Source organism: Rana temporaria, chromosome 1, assembly GCF_905171775.1.
Source record: "Rana temporaria chromosome 1, aRanTem1.1, whole genome shotgun sequence".
NCBI lineage: Eukaryota > Metazoa > Chordata > Amphibia > Anura > Ranidae > Rana > Rana temporaria.
The window spans coordinates 494,006,789-494,014,526 of NC_053489.1; the positions used below are offsets into that span (position 1 = coordinate 494,006,789).

Consider the following 7,738-nt stretch of genomic DNA (forward strand, 5'->3'; position numbering starts at 1 on the left):
TGAGGAGACCGATGTGTGTTACCAGTACAGAGGAACACACATCAATCTCCTCCCCTTGTGAGTCCCCTCCTCTTACAGTTAGAACACACTTTAGGGAACATATTTAACCACTTAAGGACCGCCTCCTGCACATATACGTCGGCAGAATGGCACGGCTGGGCACAGGCACGTACCTGTACGTCCTCTTTAAGTGCCCAGCCGCAGGCGCGCGCCTGCGACCCGGTCCTAAGCTCTGTGACCTTGGACCCCATCGCCGCCGGAGTCCCGCGATCAGTCCCCGGAGCTGAAGAACGGGGAGAGCTGTGTTACACACAGCTCTCCCCGTTCTTCAGCTCCGGGGACAGTTCTTCACTGTGGCACTGTCATTGATCGTCTGTTCCCCGATATAGGGAAAGACGATCAATAACGTCACACGTCCAGCCCTCCCCCCCACAGTTAGAAACACATATGAGGTCACACTTAACCCCTTTCAGCGCCCCCTAGTGGTTAACTCCCAAACTGCAATTGCCATTTTCACAGTAAACAATGCATTTTTATAAAAAATGTTGCTGTGAAAATGACAATGGTCCCAAAAATGTGTCAAAATTGTCCGCCATAATGTCGCAGTCACGAAAAAAAATCGCTGATCGCCGCCATTAGTAGTAAAAAAAAAAAAAAAATTATAAAAATGCAATAAAACTATCCCCTATTTTGTAAACGCTATAAATTTTGCGCAAACCAATCGATAAACGCTTATTGCGATTTTTTTTTACCAAAAATAGGTAGAAGAATACGTATCGGCCTAAATCGAGGAAAAAATATGTTTTTTTATATATTTTTGGGGGGATATTTATTACAGCAAAAAGTAAAAAATATTGTTTTTTTTTCAAAATTGTCGCTCTATTTTTGTTTATAGCACAAAAAATAAAAACCGCAGAGGTGATCAAATACCACCAAAAGAAAGCTCTATTTGTGGGGAAAAAAGGACGCCAATTTTGTTTGGGAGCCACGTTGCATGGCCGCGCAATTGTCAGTTAAATCGACGCAGTGCCGAATCGCAAAAACTGGCCAGGTCCTTTACCTGCATTTTGGTCCGGGTCTTAAGTGGTTAAACCCTTCAGCGCCCCCTAGTGTTAACCCCTTCCCTGCCAGTCACATTTACACAGTAATCAGTGCAGTTTTATAGCACTAATTGCTGTGTAAATGTGAATGGTCCCAAAAATGTGTCAAAAGTGTCCGATATGTGCGCCGCAAAGTCACAATACAAATCGCAGATCGCCGCCATTACTAGTAAAAAAAATAAAAATGGCATAATTCTATTCCCTATTTTGTAGACGCTAGAACTTTTGCGCAAACCGATCAAATACGATTATTGCGATTTTTTTTTAACCAGAAATATGTAGAAGAATACGTATCGGTCTAAACTGAGGGAAAAAAAACGTTTTTTTTAAAAAAAAAAAATGATATTTATTAAATCAAAAAGTAAAAGATATTTGTTTTTTTTCCAAAATGTTCACTCTTCTTTTGTTTGTAGCGCAAAAAAAAAAAAGCAGGAGGTGATCAAATGCCACCAAAAGAAAGCTCTATTTGTGGGAAAAAAAGGGCGTCAATTTTGTTTGGGAGCCACGTCGCACGACCGCGCAATTGTCATTCAAATTGCGACAGCGCTGAAAACGAAAAATTGGTCTGGGCAGGAAGGGGGTGAAAATGCCCTGTATTGAAGTGGTTAACCACTTCCAGACCTGCGCACGACGATGTACGTCCTCTTTTTAAAGATGGATATCTCGGTAACGGCAGCAGCTGCTGCCACAAATGAGGTATCCATCTTTAGTGTGCGCGGTCCGGTACACGATAACGGCGGTCTCCGCGGCGCATTCGCCGCGAGATCGCCGTTATCGGTGGCGGGAGAGGGCACCCGCGCCCTCCGCCGCTTACCGGAGCCGGCGGTAGCGGCGGAGGAGATCGGGTGCGTTCGGCTGCTGACTGGGGACGAGACTGAAGGAAGAATCTCCTTCGCCCGTCCCCATAGCTCAGCTGGGCAGAAGTGACGTCAAAACGTCAGTCCCGACCAGCCTCTTAAAGAAACTTTTTTTTTTTTGTCATTTGAAAAAATTACAGTTTCAATTTTTTTTTTGTTTTCTTGCATTTTAGTCTAATTATGAGATCTGAGGTCTTTTTGATGCTTTTTTCTATTACAAGGGATGTTTACATTCCTTATAATAGAAATAAAAGTGATCAAATTATTATTATTTTTTTTTCAGTGTAAAAAGTAATAAAATAAATACAAATAAATAAGAAAACAAAAAAAAATATTTTTAAAGCGCCCCGTCCCAACGAGCTCGCGCGCAGAAGCGCCCGCATATGAAAACGGTGTTCAAATCACACAAGTGAGGTATCACCGCGATCGTTAGAGCGAGAGCAATAATTCTAGCCATAGAGCTACTCTGTAGCTCAAAAAATGCAACCTATAGAATTTTTTAAACGTCGCCTATCGAGATTTTTAAGGGTAAACGTTTGACGCCATGCCACGAGCAGGCGCAATTTTTAAGCGTGACATGTTGGGTATCATTTTACTCGGCGTAACATTATCTTTCACAATATATAAAAAAATTGGGCCAAATTTATTGTTGTCTTATTTTTTTAATTAAAAAAAGTGATTTTTTTTCAAAAAAAGTGCGCTTGTAAGACCGCTGCGCAAATACGGTGTGACAAAAAGTATTGCAATGACCACTATTTTATTCTCTAGGGTGTTAGAAAAAAATATATATAATGTTTGGGGGTTTTAAGTAATTTTCTAGCAGAAAAAAATGTTTTAGTCTTGCAAACACCAATTCTGAAAAACACCTAAGGTCTGGAAGTGGTTAAAGCACGTCGGAAGGAAATTAACTTCACCTAGCAATGGCTTAGGACCTCAGAAGCATCTCGAACTGATGTCATCAACACAAGTCCTTGGACTGGCCATGCTGAAATTTACCCTGAAGTGGAAACCTTCTATTAGTATCCCCATAATATATATGCTCCCTGCAACCACCTGTTCTGGGTTTATAATCTCCCTCTGGTTTCATTTTGCATTGTTGTTGTTTTTAACAGAAAAGTATTACATTGTTTAACTATAGCAACTAATCCTCCCTATTCAATAATTAGACTCGAAATGTTCTTCTTACCCTTACTTCATACATAACCACCTATCGGCAGCCATGTTGTACAACACGCGGTGGGTGGAGACTACTTCCGCACACTAGTCTCTGAACACCGCAGAATGTAGGCGCACGGGACGCCGATAGGTTGCAGACGTCACGTGAGCAGTGTTGCCCTGCTGTGATTGGCTGAATGTTGCGAGGCTTGGCGCCGCGGTGAATAGCGAGGAGCGATTTGTCAGGTGAGCGCGGAGATAGAAGAGAGCGGAGGTAATGTAAGTACTTGTGAGGGCTCACAGGGTGACTTCTGTTCCAGGGGTCTGAGACATTTTGTTTAGTCTGAGGTGCAGCTTCTTCAGCATGGGCCTAGAATTTTTGGAACACCTTGTGTCTATTATTAGTTTCTTGCCAATAGCTTGGCTGACCTGGCTTCTAGGCCTTGAGCCCCTAATGAGGAATTTCACTACCTCCACGTTTCCCTAAATAAGTGTGAATAGTGAACACAATACACCATATGTGATTAAACTTTAAATAGAAATATACAAAGATAAGCAATTAAAATACTCAATAATATCATATTATACACAATGTATATGGCGCCAACAGTTTACGCATTGCTTTACAATGTACTGTATAGGGGGGACAGTACAATTACAGTAAAGTTCAATACAAAAGGTACTGGATTATTATATATATATATATATATTTTTTATGTATTTTAATTGCTTCACGTGTGTATGTTTCTATTTGATGTTCACAATTAGAGATGTCCTCGGGTGTGACAGTTGGAATACACACAACCGTAAGGGCCCTTTCACACAGAGCGGATCAGTAATGATCTGCTCCGTGTGTGTCCGTACAGCTCAGCGGGGATCCTCCGTAAAATCTCTGCTGAGCTGGCAGCTGACAAGGCGGTCCCCGCACACTGTGCAGGGACAGCCCTGTGTTTCCTCCGCTCTCCCCTATGGGGGATCCGACGAACACGGACCGTATGTCCGTGTTCATCCGATCCGGCAGACGGAAGAAAAATAGGATTTCTTCTGTCCGCAAATGCGGATCTTTGCGGAGGCGGACATATTACGGGTGTCAGCGGATGTTCATCCGCTGACACCCGTAATCACATAGGGACCCATGTATGTCCCGTTTTCATCCGCAAATGGACGGATGAAAATGCGGACATACGGTCCGTACATGTGAAAGGGCCCTAAAGCAACAAGTGCACTTCCTTTTAAATGTCCTATAAATAACTGAATAGTGACCACAATACGCTGATTCTAAATAGAGATGAGCTTTGGCGTGCTTGAAATCCCACATGCCCAATTCTGTCACGAACCTGACAGTGCACACGTAGGGTTGCCACCTCATCCCTTTACGCCGGGTTCACACTGTTGCGAATTGGATGCAAGATCCCCGCCCAATACGCAATAGCAGGAGAATGTGAATGGCTCTCTTTGGAGCCGGTTCACGTATCTCCGATGCGGCTCTGGTGCGAATTTGCACAGGAGCCCTGTGCGTTTTTGGGCCGTTTTAGGTCTGAATTCAGCCCAAAATTTGGTCTGAAATCGGACTTGAAACGGTGAACCAGGATGCACTGGTCAATGCGGTTCCCAGCAGGGGACATTAGGTGTGAATGGAGCCTTAAACCAAAACCCATACTAATTAAACAGGTTCTGAGGCTAATTTAATGCAGATAAAGCACCAAGTGAGTTTAATTACCACCTTAATCAGCCACATATCCTGTGTAATTAATGTGTTTGGTTTTAAAGGGATGAGGTAACAACCCTATACACACGACTAATCACAGGCAGTCAGACATTTTCCGATCTGTGCATCTTCAAACTGGGAAATGTCTCACTGCCTGTGATTAGCCGTGTGCAGTGTCTGCTTCTTGGCTGGATTGGGCCTGTGGGATTTCGAACCTGCCCAAGCCCATCTCTATTCACAATCAGTTTATTGTCACTGTTCAGTTATTTATTTATATGACATTTAATCACTTGCCAACCTATAACTGCAGCAGGTTGGCTCAGCTGCTCAAATCGCTGTAGGTGTACGCCGGGTTCATACACAGCTATTTTTGCTGCACCCATTGGCCAGCGGAGGAGCCAATCAGTGGATCCGGCGGACTTGATGGCTGCCTGCGATCATTTCCTGCAGTGACAAACAGGGATCTGCAATAGTAAACAAGGCAGATCTCAGTTCTGACAGGGTATGACACAAAGATCCTGTCTTTCTATTATACAGGAGGATGGATCTATGTGTTGTACCAGGCAGCCCATCCCCCATACAGTTAGAACACACCGTGAGTGAACACGTTTAACCTCTTGATCGCCCCTAATGTTAACCCCTTCCTTGCCAGTGCCATTAGTGCAATGTCAGTGCATATTTTTAACACTGATCACTGTAATAATGGCACTGGTTACCAAATAAAGTGTCAAAAATGTCAGGTGTCCAGTCTGCCCGTCACAATCTCAGTCCCGTTAAAAATCAAGATCACCGCCATTACTAGTAAAAAATAAAAATGCCATAAATTCCCTATTTTGTAGACGCTATAACTTTTGCACAAACCAATCAATATATACGCTTATTGATATTTTTGGTAAATTTTTTTTAGCAGAATACAAATTGGCCCAAATTGATGAAGAAATTAGATGTAAAAAAAAAATAAATAAAACATTTAAATTATCGGGTGTGTTTTATAGCAGAACATAAAATATTGTTATTTTTTTCAAAATTGAGTTGATCAAATACCACAAAAAAAGATCTATTTGTGGGTAAAAAAAAAAAAAACGTAAATTTTGTAGAGAGAGAGAGAGAGAGACTCTGACTCTCTCTCTGTTTAGTATCCAGGGGTTCACTCAGCACAAAAATACTTCTATGATTGTTACTGAGCCAATTGCTTTTTATGGGTTCAGGTAGGCAAGCTCCACCCAGGGCCACTATGTGTCCCTACGCCTGCAGCCATCTCGAATTTGTGACGAGGATATCCTAAGAGGTTACGAGACAAAGGACATGCCCTTCTCGTCTGATGGGGCTGAGTATGACAAAAAAAAAATTCAATTTATCGGGGTATAGCGCGCACCCCTAAAGTTGCCCGAATTCCTGTGGAAAAAAGATGTTTTGGTGTCTTGCGCGGCGGCCTCGTCGGGTCTGGCGTCTGTCTGCGGCTTTTGGTGTCCTCTTCGTCGGGTTTGGCGTCCTTCTGCGGCTTCGGGTGTCTTCGTCAGGTCCGGCATCCATCTGCGGCTTCGGGTGTCCTCTTCGTCGAGTGCAGCGTCCTCGCGTCCTCCCCGCTCGTTTCCCGCGCTGAGTTTGAATACTGCGCCGACATATACCGAGCGCAGTACACGTGTATCGTCGGGCAGGCTCGGCAACTCTCGCGCTGACGTCCTATACGCTCAGGACGTCAGCGCGAGAGGCGCCGAGACTGCCCGAAGATACACGAGTGTACTGCGCTCGGTATATGCCGGCGCAGTATTCAAACTCGTGGCGGGAAAGCGGGTATCCGCGTATACCACGCACCCACAATTTTGCCCTGATTTTCAGGGCAAAATAGTGCGCGGTATACGCCGATAAATACAGTATATTGAGGCATTCCACGAGCGGACACAATTTTGAAGCGTGACATGTTGGGTATGAATTTACTCGGCGTAACATTATCTTTCATAATATTAAAAAAAAATGGGGATAACTTTACTGTTGTCTTATTTTTTAATTAAAAAACGTGTATTTTTTTCCCAAAAAAGTGCGCTTGTAAGACCGCTGCGCAAATACGGCGTGACAGAAAGTATTGCAACTAGGGTTGTCCCGATACTGGTATCGATACCGATACTAGTATCGGGACCGATACCGAGTATTTGCGATAGTACTTGTACTCGCGCAAATACTCCCGATGCCTGATAGAATACTTTTTTTTTTTTCCCCCGAGTGCGGGTGGAGAGGGGGCGGAGAGCGGAGCAGAGCAGTCCTCGTATGGGGGAGAGGACTGCACTTTGATACGACGGGTGACCTGTCTGTCAAAGTTTCTGGGCAAGGGGGAGGGGCTATACATGACGGCGCGGCGGGGAAACACACAGCTATTCAAGTGCAAATGACAGCTGTTGTGTAACCCCAGTTCATAGTAACTAGATGTCGGAGGGGGGTGGGGGGATTGACTTGGCTTTGTCTTAGGGGACACAAGGCTGCATTAGGGACATGGCTGAATTTAGGGACACAAGGCTGCATTAGGGACATGGCTGAATTTAGGGACACAAGGCTGCATTTGGGACATGGCTGAATTTAGGTACACAAGGCTGCATTAGGGACATGGCTGAATTTAGGGACACAAGGCTGCATTAGGGACACGGCTGCATTTAGGGACACGGCTGAATTTAGGGACACGGCTGAATTTAGGGACACGGCTGAATTTAGGGACACGGCTGAATTTAGGGACACGGCTGAATTTAGGGACACGGGGCTGCATTTGGGGACACGTGGCTGCATTTAAAAAAAAGTATCGGTATTGGCGAGTACATGGAAAAAAAGTATCTGTACTTGTACTCGGTCCTAAAAAAGTGGTATCGGGACAACCCTAATTGCAACAATCGCCATTTTATTCTCTAGGGTGTTGGGATAAAAAATATATA

The 7,738-nt window shown here is 44.1% G+C and overlaps 1 protein-coding gene across 7 annotated transcripts in view; it reads left to right on the forward strand.

The window, feature by feature from the left end:
- The first annotated feature begins 3,244 nt into the window (after positions 1-3,244).
- ADAD1 (adenosine deaminase domain containing 1) overlaps positions 3,245-7,738 on the forward strand; it is a 317,973-nt gene continuing 313,479 nt past the window's right edge. For 2 of the 7 annotated variants that reach the window (XM_040330417.1, XM_040330424.1), the window contains exon 1: positions 3,246-3,391. The gene's annotated coding sequence lies outside the window, so the exon portion shown is untranslated. Of the gene's footprint in view, positions 3,392-7,738 lie in introns of all 7 variants that reach the window. The other 5 variants (XM_040330399.1, XM_040330449.1, XM_040330441.1 and 2 more) reach the window with 4 other exon arrangements.